Raw genomic sequence first — 15450 nt, forward strand, 5'->3', positions numbered from 1 at the left:
ATGCCATAAATAAAAAAGAACAGAAAGCCTTCTACTTACTTAAGTTGCAGGACTTACTCAACCATCAGCTCCCATTTGAAATTTCACCTGGGCTTCCTCATAGAGTGCTCCTTCTTCCCCTCCTTGCCTCATTAGTGACTTCCCTTCCTCTGCATCCCAGTTTAAGTGTCACATCCTAGAGAAGCCTTCTTGGTCTTCTCTGACTTAGATCCTCTGTTTTGTAATCTCATGTGGCCTGTATCTTTCTCATTCATAATCAACACTGTTGTTCCACACTGATATATAATTTAACTATTTGATTAATATCAGTCCCCTTTAATTAATTATAACATCAGAAAGAATGAGGAGTGTGTCTGATTTTGCTCTTATTTCTCACAGCTAAAACTGCATCTGGCACATAGTAAATGCTCATTAAATACTTATGAAATGTAGGAAGATTTACTGTGAGTAGATGAAGAGAATAGGATAATGGATCCTGGGCGTGGGCTTGAGTTTTTGATATCCCAGGTGCAGAGCAATGAAGGAGAAAACAATGCCTGCCCCTGGACTCTTTTTTGGAAGACTAACAGTAGTGTGTGTGTCTGTGTGTGTTTGTGTGTGTGTAGTGAGGGTGGACTGGGTGGTGATGCATGTTCATAGAGAAGCGGCAGGCATGTTGAAGGGGCTGAAGAGACAGAGTATGATCCACAGAACTTCCACTGTAAGGGTAAAACTAAGGCTTATTCTTATTTTTACGTGGGATTTAATTATTTGACGGTGTATGTGGCACAGACTCTAATCCCATTATAAGGGCTTTTTTTACATTTAAATTTTATTTATTTATTTCATTTTTATATATTTTTGTAGTTTGTGATGGGGGTGTTTGATTTTGTGACACCTGATCCCCATAGAACTAAATGGGCCCCATTCTTTTTGAATAGCAGCTATTTAAGTTAAAGATAAATTTAATTTTGATTTGGAAGCTGTGCAATACTTTCTGAAATAAAAGGCAACAACCTAGGGAACCTCAGAGTAATAGTTGGGGTTTACCGCTAATAACGGGAAAACAAACCCTTAGTTTAAAGCCAAGTTTTGGCCTCAAATTGGCTAGAAAATGTCTCTCCTTTCCTTTAAAGGACAGGCTGAAGCCATTAGACCAGCAAGGCCCCTGCCTGTGTGCTGCCTGTCTGAAATGTGCTAATTTTTTTCCTCATAACTGTGAAGTGATTAACACGTTGCCTTTTTGCCATTTTCATGGTATTATCATCTTTATAATGGCTAATAAATCTTATGCTCTTCGATCCACACATTGCTCTTTCATTTAACTTTAATTTATAGAACCCTAGGAGAAATTAAAGAGATATTCAAAATACTTTAAATGCTAATAAAAGAATATCTCTAAAAGCATTTTCTGTACACATAAAATGTTTCATGTGCACACAGAATCTTACACATTTGACCTAATCACTTTTCTTCCTTGATGATGTACTTCTATGTTCACATATCATTTTTAAAAATTTTTAATTTTAGTTCTGGGGTACAAGCGCAGGATGTACAGGTTTGTTACATAGGTAAATGTGTGCCATGGTGGTTTACTGCACCTATCAACCCATCACCTAGGTATTAAGACCAGCATCCATTAGCTATTTGTCCTGATCCTCTCCCTCTCCCCACTCTCCCTTCCCAACAGGCTTCAGTGTGTGTTGTTCCCCTCCCTGTGTCCATGTGTTCTCATTGTTTAGCTCCCACTCATAAGTGAGAACATGCAATATTTGGTTTTCTGTTCCTGTGTGTGTTTGCTGAGGATAATGGCTTCCAACTTCATCCATGTCACTGCAAAGGACATGATCTCATTATTTTTTATGGCTGCATAGTATTCCATGGCATATATATACCACATTTTCTTTATCCAGTCTTGTTCATGGGCATTTGGGTTGATTCCATGTCTTTTCTATTGGTTCACATATCATTTGAGTCTTAGGTCTATTTTTTAGCCCTCTGTTGACAATAGTTAGGGGCCAGGTGCAGTGGCTCGTGCCTGCAATCCCAACACTTTAGGAGGCAGATCACTTGAGCACAGGAGTTTGAGACCAGCCTGAGCAACATGGTGAAACCCCGTCTCTACAAAAAAAATACAAAAATTATCTGGGCTTGGTGACATGTGCTTGTAGTCCTAGCTACTCGGGAGGCTGAGCTGGAAGGATCACTTGAGCCCCAGGAGACGGATGTTGCAGAGAGCCGAGATCCCACCACTGCACTCCAGGCTGGGTGACAGAGCAAGGCCCAGTCTCAAAAAAAAATAAATAAATAAATAGGGATAGAAAATTTCATTTACAGGAGGAATACGATCAGGAAAACTATTATACAACATGGTGACTGGTGACTATAGTTAATAACAATGCATTGTATACTTGAAAATTGCTAAGAGAGTAGATTTTAACTATATATATCACAAATAAATGATGAGTGTATGAGGTGATGCATATGTTAATTAGCTTAATTTAGCCATTACACAATGCATGCATATTTCAAAACATCATGTTTTATACCATAAATATATACAATTTTTATCAATTAAAATGAATAAATTTTTAAATAGACATAGAAGGAAACAAACCCTGACACTTATTTGTTCATTCGTTTTTTTTTTGTTTTTTTTTTTGAGACAGAGTCTTGCTCTGTCACCGAGGCTGGAGTGCAGTGGCACGATCTCAGCTCACTGCAAGCTCTGCCTCCCGGGTTCATGCTATTCTCCTGCCTCAGCCTCCCGAGTAGCTGAGACTACAGGCGCCCGCCACCACACCCAGCTAATTTTTTGTTTGTGTTTTTCGTAGAGACGGGGTTTCACTGTGTTAGCCAGGATGGTCTCGATCTCCTGACCTCGTGATCCACCGGCCTCGGCCTCCCAAAGTACTGGGATTACAGGCGCGAGCCACTGCGCCCAGCCTGTTCATTAGTTTTTGCATTACTCTTAGAGTGAGAAGTTTGAGTGGAGAAATAAAGTCTTTTTTTTTTTTTGAGACAGAGTTTCACTCTTGCCACCCAGGCTGGAGTGCAATCACTCGAATTCAGCTCACTGCATCCACCAGCTTTGGCCTCCCAAAGTGCTGGGATTACAGGCATGAGCCACCATGCTCGGCCTGAAATAAAGTCTTTTAAAATAAAGTTGCCTATAGAATAAGGTAGGTCATAAACACATAAATAAAATATGAGATAATATTCTGTATTTACCAAATACCAAAATATTCTTTCTGATATGTACATGTGTGTTACTGTACATTTTCATAAAATTTTAGTTTGTAAGCTGACGCTCATATTATTTAATTTGGTTACCACTATAACCCTGTTGGGAAGCAACCCACATAATATCATAGATACCATGTCATAGATAAGAAAACTGACATGCACACAGCTTACCTCACTGGAAAAAGTCACATACTCGCCAATCAGTATCTATCCCCCAAACCAATGCCTGTCTAGAGGAAAATATGATGCCCAAGAAACCACATTTTTGATGAGATTAAATTTTCCAGCATATATTTCTTATGTGAAATATAAATAAGTTTCTGTTTTCATTAGAATAATTTTTATGAATTGAATGTATAAAAGTGAATGTGATATGGTTGCCACTAAAGCTCAGCTATAATACATTTACTATTAATAATCACAGAGGTGAATTGCAGGTGGCAGGTGTTAAAGAGGGTAAAACATTATATGGGACTTGATTAAACTGAGGGTTTTAAAATTAAAACCTCCATTTGTTTTTCTCTTTACATAATCAGCCTGTGGGAAGAGAAAAGTAACCATAGTTGAAAACATTAGTGGGCCCAAATCTCATCCTACCTACATCTGGAGTGGTATGATAATCTGTCCTCTTCTGATTAGGGCTTGTATTTGATAGGTTCTTCTAATGCTTCTTTTATTTTATTTTTATTTATTTATTTATTTTTGAGACGGAGTTTCCCTCTGTTGCCCAGGCTGGAGTGCAATTACGCAATCTCGGCTCACTGCAACCTCCGTCTCCCGGGTTCAAGGGATTCTTCTGCCTCAGTCTCCCTAGTAGCTGGGATTACAGGCAGATGCCACAATGCCCAGCTAATTTTTTTATTTTTAGTAGAGATGGGGTTTCACCATGTTGGTCAAGGCTGGTTTTGAACTCCTGATATCAGGTGATCCACCCGCCTCAGCCTCCCAAAGTGCTGGGATTACAGGTGTGAGCCACTGCACCTGGCCAATACTCCTTTTATTTTAAAAAGGACAAGTTAGACACTAGTTTGCATGCATAGCTTATTGATTCTCCTGCAGTGGGGTCATAGCTCCCCATTTGTGATGCCGGAAGATTGCCTGTGGAATCACAGGACCTCTTCCAATGTTCTGTTATGCTATAAAAAGACCAGAACTTTTACATTTTAAATTAAAAGAATATCTGTGCATTTTTTAAAAATAATAAAACAAAACCAGTAGTTGTGGCAGTAGTAGCTGGTAGTGGTGGTAACAGTAATAACAGGACTGGGGAAAAAAGTTAGATGCCTATTTTAGTTTTCAAAATTAAACTTTTTAGGCCGGGCATGGTGGCTTACACCTGTAATCTCAGCAATTTGGCAGGCCGAGGTGGGCAGATCGCTTGAAGCCAGTAGTTTGAGACCAGCCTGGGCAATATGGCAAAACCCCTTCTCTAAAAAAAAAAAAAAAAAAAAAAAAAAAAAAAAAAAAAAAAAAAAAAAAAAAAATTAGCCGGGCCTGGTGGCACGCACCTGTAGTCCTAGGTACTTGGGAGGCTGAAGTGGGAGGATCGCTGGAGCCTGGGAGGTGGAGGCTGCAGTGAGCTGGGATCGTGCCACTGCACTCCAGCCTGGTTGACAGAGTGAGGCTCTATCTCAACAAACAAATAACAACAACAACAAAATTAGAATTTTCATTTTGAGATACCTGTAGATTTACATGGGTTATGGACTGAATGTTTGTGTCTCTCTAAAATTCTTATGTTGAAATCCTAACCCCCAATATGATTGTATTAGGAGGTGAGCCTTTGAGAGGTAATTAGGTCATGAGAGTAGAGCCTTCATGAATAGGATTAGTGTCCTTATAATAGAGAACCCACTCTTCCTCTCTGCCAAATTAGAGCACAAAGAGAACACAGCTTACTGCAAATGAGGAAGAGTCCTTCACCAGACCATGGATCTGTTGGCACCTTGACCTTGGACTTCCCAACCTCCAGAAATGTGAGAAACAAATGTATGTTGTTTAAGCCACCCCAGTATATAGTGTTCTGTTATAGCAGCCTGAACAATGACAAAATGCAATTTTAAGAAATTATACAGAAAGATCTCAGTGTTCTTTACCCAGTTTCCCCCAATGGTGGCATCTTGCAAAACTATGGTATAAGACCAAACCCAGGATATTTACATTGATACAATTAAGATACAGGACATTTCCATCACCACAGGATCCCTCCTGCTGCTTCTTTATAGCCACATCCACTTCTTTCCTACTCCAACACTTTCACTAATCATTAATTCACTCTCTATTTCTATAAATCTGTCCTTTCAATAATGTTTTATAAATGGAATCACACGGTATGTATGCTTTTTTCCACTCAGCATAATAATCTGGAGATTAATTAAGGCTATTGAGTATATCAATAATTGTCCCTTTTGGTTGCTGAGTAGTATAGCATGGTACGGTTACACTCCAGTTTGTTTAACCATTCATCTGTAGGAGGACTTCTGGGATATTTCCAGTTTGTGGCTATTATGAGTAAAGCTGCTATAAACATTTATGTAAAGTTTTTGTGTGAACATAAATCTTCATTTCTTTGAGATAAATGCACAAGAGCACAATTGCTGGGTCGTGTAATAGTTGCATGTGTTGTTTTTAAAGAAATTGCCAAAATACTTACCAAAGTGGCCATACCATTTTACATGCCCACTGGCAATATATGCATCATCTAGTTTCTCTGCATCCTTGTCAGCATTTATCATTGTCATTATTTTTTGTTTTAACCATTCTGCTAAGGGTATAGTAGATATCTCATTGTGGTATTAATTTGTGTTTTGGTAATGGCTAATGATGTTGAGTACGGTTTCATGTGCTTATTTGTTACCTGTATATCTTTCTTTGGTAGACATCTCTTCGTACTTTTGACCATTTTTAAATCAAATTGTTTATTTATTTACTTTTTTACTGTTGAGTTTTAAGATATCTTAATATATTTAAGATACTAGTTCTTTGTTGGATATGTGGATTTGGGGTATTTTCTTCCACTCTCTAACTTGTCTTTTCATCCTCTTAACAGGATGTTTCATAGAGCAAGAGGTTTTAATTTTGATGAAGTCCAATTTAATTTTTCCTTTTATTGATTGTGACTTAGGTATAAAGTATAAGAACTCTTTGTCTAGTTCTAGATCCCAAAGATTTTCTCCTGAGTTTTTCTTTCCAAAAGTCTGACATTTTACGTTTAAGCTATGACCCATTTTGAGTTAAGTTTTGTGTAAGGTGTGAGACTTAGGTTGTTCAATTTTTTCCTATAAATGTCCAGTTGTCCCAGTACCAATTGTTCAAAAGATTGTGTGCTTCACTAAAGTGCAATTGTACCTTCATCGAAAATCAGTTGGGTCCAGGTATAGCAGCTCACTTGTAATTTCAGCATTTTGGGAAGCCAAGGTGGGAGGATTGCTTGAGGCCGGGAGTTTGAGACCAGCCTAGGCAACATTGAGAGATCCTGCCTCTACTAAATTTTTTTAAAAAATCAGTTGAGCATGTTCATATGGGCCTATTTCTGGGTTCTCTATTCTGTTCTGTTGATTGATCTGTATCTATCTATCCACCAATAGTGTCAATCTTGATTAGTGTAGCTATCTAATAAGTTTTGAAGTCAAAAAGGTTGATTCTTCCTCCTTTTTCAAAATTGTTTTAGTTATTCTAGTTCCTTTATCTTTTCATATAAATTTTAGAATAATCTTGTCTACATCTACTAAAATTCTCGCTGAGATTTTGATAGAAATTGTGTTAAGCCTGTACATCAATTTTGGGAGAATTGACATCTTTACTATGTTGAGTCTTCCAATTTAGGAATATGGTATATGTCTCTCCATTTACTTAGATCTTCTTAGATTTCTTTATCAGCATTGTAGAGTTCTGTGTATACATGATTTACACCTATTTCCTCTTTTTTTGATTGATTATAAATGATATTGCATGTATAATTTCAGTGTCCACGTGTTCATTGCTAGTATATATAAATACAATAAATTTTTGTGTGTTTATCTTGTATTCTGTGACTTCATTTTTTTATTTTTTATTTTTTGAGACAGAGTTTCGCTCTTGTTGCCCAGGTTGGAGTGCAATAGCGCAATCTTGACTCACTGCAACCTCTGCCTCCGGGGTTCAAGCGATTCTCCTGCTTCAGCCTCCCGAGTAGCTGGGATTACAGGCGCATGCCACCATAACTGGCTAATTTTGTATTGTTAGTAGAGATGGGGTTTCTCCATGTTGGTCAGGCTGGTCTCAAACTCCCGACCTCAGGTGATCCACCTGCCTCAGCTTCCCAAAGTGTTGGGATTACAGGCATGAGCCACTGCGCCCAGCCTCTGTGACTTTAATGAATTCACTTATTAGTTCTAGGTGGATTTTTTTTGATAGGTTCCTTAGAATTTTCTATGTAGATAATCATGTGATCTACAAATACAGAGTTTTTATTTCTTCCTTTCTGGTCTGTATGTCTTTTATTCCCCTTTATTGACTAAAACTTCCAATACTATATTGAATAAGAATGTGGTAAGAGTAGACATCCTTGCCTTGTTCCTGCCCTAAGAAGAAAATACTCAGTTTTTCGCCATTAAGTATAATGTTTTATGTAGGTTTTATGTGCTTACATTTTATCAAGTTGAGGAAGTTCCCCTCTATTTCTAGTTTTCTGAGGGTTTTATTGTGAATGGATGTTGAACTTTGTCAAATGGTTTTTGTGGGAATCAATTGATATAATCATATAATTTTCTTCCTCAGCCTGTTAATATAATGAATTATGTTGATTGTTTTTCAAATAATGAGCTAGCTTTGCAGATGTATAATAAATCACACTTGGTCGTGATGGGTAAATCTTTTAAAATATTCCCGAATTCTATTTGATAATATTTTATTAAGGATTTTCATGCCTGTATTCATGAGAGATACTGGTCTGTAGTTTTCTTTTCTTGTTCTCTTGTTCTGGTTTTTGGTATCTGTTCTATTTTCTGGAAGAGAGTATGTAGAACTGGTGTTAATTCTTTTTCTTTAAATGATTGGTAAAATTTTCCTGTAAAACTGTCTGAGAGAGAAGTATTGAAATCTCCAACTATAATTCATCTGTTTTTCCTTGCACTTGTGTCCGTTTTGCCTCATACATTTTGCAGATTTGTTGTCTGGGACATGCACACTTGATTTCTATGTTTTCTTGGTGGATTGAATCTTTTTTACTACATAATATCCCACTCTGAGTCTAGTAATTTGCTTTGATATAAAGTCTTTTATCTGATATTATAATAGCCACTCCTGCTTTCCTTTGATTAAAGTTTGTATGATATCTTTTTCCATTTTATACTTTCAACCTGCTTATATTGTTATATTTGTAGTGAGTTTCTTGTAGACAGCATAGAGTTAGGTCATGTTTTTAAATACTCTCTGCTAATCTCTTTTACTTGAATTTAGATTAGTTATATTTAATGTAATATATTCTTGATATGCTTAAGGCTTAAATCTGTCATTACTTTTGCTTGTTTTATGTCTGGCTTTTGTTTGTCTTTTCTTTTTTCGAAATAGGGTCTTACTCTGTCACCCAAGCTGGAGTGCAGTGGTGCAATCATGGCTCACTGCACCTCAACTCCTGGGCTGAAGTCATCTTCTTGCCTCAGCCTCCCAAGTAGCTGGGGCTACAGGTGCATGCAACCAAGCCTGGCTATTTTATTTATTTATTTATTTTTATTGAGATGGGGTGTCACTATGTTGATCAGGCTAGTCTCAAACTCCTAGTCTCAAGCAATCCTCCAGCCATGGCCTTCTAAAGTTCTGGGATTACACACATGAGCCATCATGTCTGGCCTTCTGTTTTGTTTTATATTTCTGTTTTCTTTTTCTGCCATCCTGTGGTTAGATGAACAATTTTTAGAATTCAATTTTTGTTTATTCGTAGTGTTTTTGAGTATATCTATTTATATAGCTTTTTTGTGATTTCTCTAGGTATTACATTATACATAACTCATCACATTTTACTGATGTTATTTTACCAGTTGGAGAGAAGTATAGAAACATATCTGTTTTTGTCCCTTTACCTTCCCTCATTTATAACAATCTTATATACTTCCTCTGCATACATTTAAAACTACATCAGTGTTACAGTTTTTGCTTCCACAATCAATTTTAAAAACTCAAAAGGAGAAGGAAAGTTTATTTATTTATTTTAGTTTACCATATGCCTTCTTTCTCCCTGATGTTTCAAGGTTCCCTTTTTGTTTTTTTGGCAGTTTCTAAGACATTTTATTTAGAATTTTGCATTTGTTTCCTGAATCAATAAATACTATACAACACAATGTAAACATGGCTACCATTTTCTGTTCCCTGCTTCCCCCTACCTGGGGACAATCCCCTGGCAACCTCACTCAGGAGTTTTAGAGGTTCTCCCTCCAGATTTGGTCCAGAAAATGAGGTTGAGTGACATAGGCCCTCGAATCACTTTCAAAGGAGGTCAGCTGAGGTGAGGAGTGTGCTGTCTCTGGGATCTGGAGGTTACTAGATTGGGGAAATGGATTAGTGATTTTTGGGAGAAGGGTTGATGCCTGGGGCAAGAGCCTACCCCAAAGAAAAGGGTGTCTAAAATGTTCACGTTTCCTTCTTTTGCCTCAAAAAGTGACATTTATTCAAAGAAAAAAAATGACAAGATGTCCATCCCCTGGCTCCCCTTCCCTCCCCACCTCTGCTGCTCCTCAGCCCCTCGAGATTGAACCGTGGCTGGGGCTAGGAAGCAGGACAACCCCTCAGGTGAGGTCAGCAACATTGAAGGGCATTTCCTCAATGGAGGTGTTGTAGAAGATCTCGATGTCTCAAAGAGTCCTCTTGTCTTCTGCCACCATGTTAATAGCCACACCTTTATGGCCAAACTGTCCACCTCGACCGATTCTGTGGATATAGTTTTCCCTGTTCGTGGGAAGGTCGTAGTTAATGACTAAAGAAAGCTGCTGCACATCAATGCCTCTGGGCAGCAGGTCAGTGGTAATCAAAACTCTGCTAGAGCCAGAACGATACTCCCTCATGACCACATCTCGTTCCTTTTGGTCCATATCTCCATGCATGGCAGAGACAGTAAAATCTTGGGCATGCATCTTCTGGGTTAGCCAGTCCTCCTTCCTTCAGGTGTTGATGAAGATGACTGCCTGGGTGATGGTCAGGGTTTCATTCAAGTCACACAGTTGTGTCCAGCTTCCACTCCTTTCATTCCACGTTGATGTATAATTGGTGGATACCCTTCAGGGTTAACTCTTCCTTCTTGACAAGAATCCGAATGGGGTCCCTCATGAACTTCTTGGTCACCTCAAGTACATCAGAAGGAATTGTAGCTGACAGCAAAACTACCTGGATGTTGCTATTGAGCATTTGGAATATGTCACAGATCTGGTCCTTGAATCTATGGCTTAACATTTCATCAGCTTCGTCCAGTACAAACATCTTGATGTATTTAGGAGGCAGATATCTCCAGTTAAGCATGTCAGACACACGGCCAGGGGTACCCACGATGATATGGGGAGCTTCCATCTGCAGTTTCTGTACCTTAGCACACATGTTGATGCACCTAATACAGGCATGACAGGAGACACCCATGTAGTCTCCCAGTGCCGTGATCACCTTCTGTATCTGCTAAGCCAATTCTCGAGTAGGTGCTAGGACCAAGGCCTAGGTGGCCTTTAGATCTAATTCAATCTGCTGCAGAGTCAATATGGCAAATGTGGCCATTTTCGCAGTCCCAGATTGGGCTTGAGCGATCACATCATAACCCTTGGTACAAGGTAGAATGGCTCACTACTGGATGGCAGAGGGCTTCCCAAAACCATGGGCATAGGTGCCACAGAGGAGGGACTCCGAGAAGCTCATGTCATCAAAGCTGTCAACAATCTCATTCCAGTTACTCTCGGTGATGCCTTCAGGCTTCATCCCATCAGGGCCATTGTCTCTGGATCAGGAATCCTGACTCGCTCATGATCCTTAGAAACTAGCCAAGGTTCCCTTTTTTATTGTCTCCTTTCTATTTAGAGAATTTTGCTTAGCCATTCTTTCACGGTAGGTCTGTGGGTATTAAATTCTGTTAGCTTTCTTTCCTCTGAGAATGTTTTGATTTCCCTTTCATTCTTGAATTTTTTTTTTTTTTTTTGCTAAGTATAGGATTCTCTGTTGATAGTTTCTTTCTTTTAGCAATGGAAAAATATTATGACATGTCCTTCTGATCACCATGATTTCTGATGATAAATTAATTCTCTGTCATTCTAATGGTTTTCTTCTGATAAATAAAGTGTCATTAGTTTTCAGCAGTTTAAGTATGATGTGTTTTGGTGTGGATATCTTCGGGTTGATCCTATAAACAGCTGAATCTGTAGGTTTTCATCTATTGTCAAGTTTGGGAAGTTTTCAGTCAATATTTCTTCAAGTATTTTTTCAGCCCTTTCAGGGATTCTAATGACACAAATGCTAGATCTTTTTTATATATAGTCTCACAAGTTTTTGAGGTTCTGTATTTTTTGTTCAATTTTCTCTCTTTTGATCAGATTGTTCTATCTTCTAGTTTACTGATTGTTTCCTCTGTCCCCTTCATTCCACTATCAAGTTCATTCACTGAGCTTTTCATTTCAGTTATTCTATTTTTAAGTTCTAAAATTTCCACTTGGTTCTTCTTTATACTTCTATTTATTTGCTGAGGCTTTCTATTTTCTTCATTTGCTTTAAGAATGTTTGCAATTACATTGAAACTGTTTTGTCATGGCTGCTTTAAAAAAATCTTGGCCAGATAATTCTATTATCTCTATAATCTTATTATTGGCATCTATTGATTATCTTTTTTTATTCAAGTGAGTTTACTTGGTTCTTGGTTTGATAAGTGATTTCCTTTTAAATCTGGATTTCTAAATGTTTGGAGACTCTGGGTCTTATTTGAACCTTTTGTTTTAGCTGGCTTTTTCTGATACCACTCCATTGCCAGGTAGAGGTGTAAGTACAGATGCCCCACTAGGTCTCTACTGACACCAGAGAGGAGGACTACTACTGGTGTTGGGCAGGGGTGAGAGGTCTGGCTTACTACAAGGTCTTCACTGTCACTGTGATGGGGGCAGCCTCATCACCACTGGGCCATGAGAGAAACAAAACCTACTCTGACACATGACTAACTCTCTGCTTGGCCTCCTCTGACACCACCCCAATAGACACTTGTTACTGCCGGGTAGGGGTGAAGACCACACCTCCCTGATGGTCTCCACTGATATCATAGGAGTGGAGGACTCATTACAGGCTAGCAGGGATAAAAGTCCTGCACCCTACTTGTCTTCTCTGACATCATCCCAGTAGGGTGTTTGGTGACTAATTACAGCCTCATTAGAATTTGAGTTGTCTCCCTGCTCAGTCTTTGCTGGTATCAGTTGGGGAGTGGCCACCACTTTTCTGTAGTATTGGTTGGAGTAGAATAGTTCTTGTCTAAATGTTTTTTTGTCTTGTAAGCCTGCCCCTTTCTCGGTCTTTTGGCAAGAGAGGCATTTATTGGGTCTTTTTCTTTTTGTCCATGTCCATTGGCATTTCCAGGTTGCCAGCTTCAGCTTCAAGTCTGGGATATAAGAGACAAACAAAAAAACAAATGAAACAAACAAAAAACAAAAACAAACAAACAAAACACAAGGAACTCACCTTTATGTCATTCCTTGGGCCTCAAGGTCCCTAGCCAGTTTGCCTTCTTCTTTTCACCTTTCAGAGTATAATTATGTTTGTTGTATATATAATGTCCAGTGTTTTTAGTTGTACTTAGTAGGAGGAATAGGGGAAATCACATCTACTACTGTCTTCCCAAAAGTGGAATTCCTTACTTTACTTGTTTTTTTCCTCATCGTATAATTATCATGATTCAACTGGCCCTTTCACTAAAATTCATAAGAAAACATTTCTATAGATCTCAAAAAATACAATGTAAAATATAAATGTGTAGGATTGCTATCCTGTTTCAGAAGATTGACAAAGATCAGGCTGGGCATGGTGGCTCACGCCTGTAATCCCAGCACTTTGGGAGGCCAAGATGGGCGGATCATCTGAGGTCAGGAGTTTGAGACCAGCCTGACCAACATGATGAAACCCCGTCTCTACTAAAAATACAAAAATTAGCCAGGCATGGTGGCACGTGCCTGTAGTTCCAGCTACTCGGGAGGCTGAGGCAGGAGAACCGCTTGAACCCAGGAGATTGCAGTGAGCTGAGATCACACCACTGCACTCTAGCAGGGGAGACAGAGCAAGACTCCGTCTCAAAAAAAAAAAAAAAAAAAAGGCAAAAAACGAAAAAGAATGACAAAGATCAAAAGGAACTGACAGTATATAAACTATCTTCCCAGATGGAGGTGATTTTACTTACATTGTAGTTGTGCATTGTGCATGCGGAGTCCCATAGAGATGCAACAATTTAGGGGAAATTTTCCCAATTTTAGACAGCAAAGATTCATCCTTCCTCAGAACATATCTGGCTTCTTTATCTCATATTATTTGCATTGCAATTTAAATGTTTAACATATTCCTTTCTTTCTAAGTAGATCCCTCGAGAATAGACATTTTTTTAAATGTAGAACTGCTAGGCATTCAATCATTGAGTGGATGATGGAAGGACTTACACTTCATAGTGTATATAGTGCTATGTTAAGGACTTTTATTTTCCTTACAATTTTATTTTGAAAGATTTAAATAAATTCACACCACTGGAGAGTTGGGACATGTTTTGCAATTACTATGGCTTTGGGGCCCCAGGTTTTACTATTTCTGTGATGATATTAGAAAAAGCTGCAGTGACATTCATCTACCCTGCACAGAGGTACATGTTGTTACTGTAATATTAATGGGTCAGAGATATAGGCCTTATGACTTTGTTTTCCCCAGCAGTATTTTTTGGTCTTTTTTTTTTTTTTGAGATGGAGTTTCACTTTTTCACCCAGGTTGGAGTGAAGTGGCATGATCTTGGCTCACTGCAACCTTCATCCCCCGGGTTCAAGTGATTCTCCTGCGTCAGCATCCCGAGTAGCTGAGATTACAGGTGCCCGCCACCAGGCCCGGCTAATTTTTGTATTTTTAGTAGAGACAGGGTTTTGCCATGTTGACCAGGCTGGTCTCAAACTCTTGACCTCAAGTGATTTACCCGCCTCTGCCTCCCAAAATGCTGGGATTATAGGCGTGAGCCACCGTGCCTGGCCCCAGCAGTATTTTTGAGGTGCATTGTGATACTGCTCAGGTAAGGACCTCTGCTGTTCCCCTTTGTCCTTTCTCAGTACTATCAGAATTTAGACAGGATCAAATCTAGGTAAAGTATTATGTTTTGTGACCATCAAAATACTAACTGGAGTTTTACTTCAAAATCAGTGAATCAAAAAGATATCACTTCTTAGAGTCTCTTATTGGATTAACAAAATAAATTTATCAATTTGTGGATTTGGCACTTTTGAGACTGCACAAAAACAAACAAAAAACTGCACAAAAACACAAACAAAGCACTTTTGAGACTGCACAAAAACAAAAACAAAGCAGTCCTCTAGACTTCTTCTTCAGGGGATTTAACTGTCAATAAAATGGATAACCTCGTTCATAGAATTATTTTTTGATGAGTGAATTGAAATGGTAGCATTATCTAACCATTTCCTTTATTGAACAATCACAATTTAGGATGCTGTGGAGACAAACAAATAAAATAAAGGCAAAGTTTCTGCTCTTAAGGAAATTATAACTGATATGGTTTAGTTTTGTGTCCCTACCCAAATCTCATGTCAAATTGTATTCCCTAGTGTTGGAGGAGGGACCTGGTGGGAGATGATTGGATCTTAGTGGTAGATTTTCCCCTTGCTGTTCTCATGATAGTGAGTGAATTCTCAAGAGACATGGATGTTTAAAAGTGTATGGCGCCTCTCCGTTTGCTCTTTTCCTCCTTCTCCAGACATGATTGTAAGTTTCCTGAGGCCCTTCACCTTCTGCCGTGATTGTAAGTTTCCTGAGGCCTCCCCAGTTATGCTTCCTGTACACCTGTGGAACTATGAGTCAATTAAACCTCTTTTTTTTTTTAAATAAATTACTCAGTCTCAGGTAGTTCTTTATAGCAATCTGAGAAAGGACTAATAAAAAACTGAATAAAGAAGGTGGAACATAGAACTGGAGAATCAACTACGAGTAGAAGTACAGTGCACCCCTGAACAATGCAGGGGTTTGGAGTGCTAACCCCTGTGT

At 38.7% G+C, this 15450-nt stretch overlaps 1 pseudogene; it reads right to left on the reverse strand.

Moving 5' to 3' along the window:
• Nucleotides 1-9766: 9766 nt before the first annotated feature.
• On the reverse strand, nt 9767-13336 carry LOC129526354 (eukaryotic initiation factor 4A-I-like; annotated as a pseudogene).
• Between the last annotated feature and the right edge of the window lie 2114 nt (nt 13337-15450).

The sequence above is a fragment of the Gorilla gorilla genome, chromosome 14 (genome assembly GCF_029281585.2).
Source record: "Gorilla gorilla gorilla isolate KB3781 chromosome 14, NHGRI_mGorGor1-v2.1_pri, whole genome shotgun sequence".
NCBI classification, from domain to species: Eukaryota; Metazoa; Chordata; class Mammalia; order Primates; family Hominidae; genus Gorilla; species Gorilla gorilla.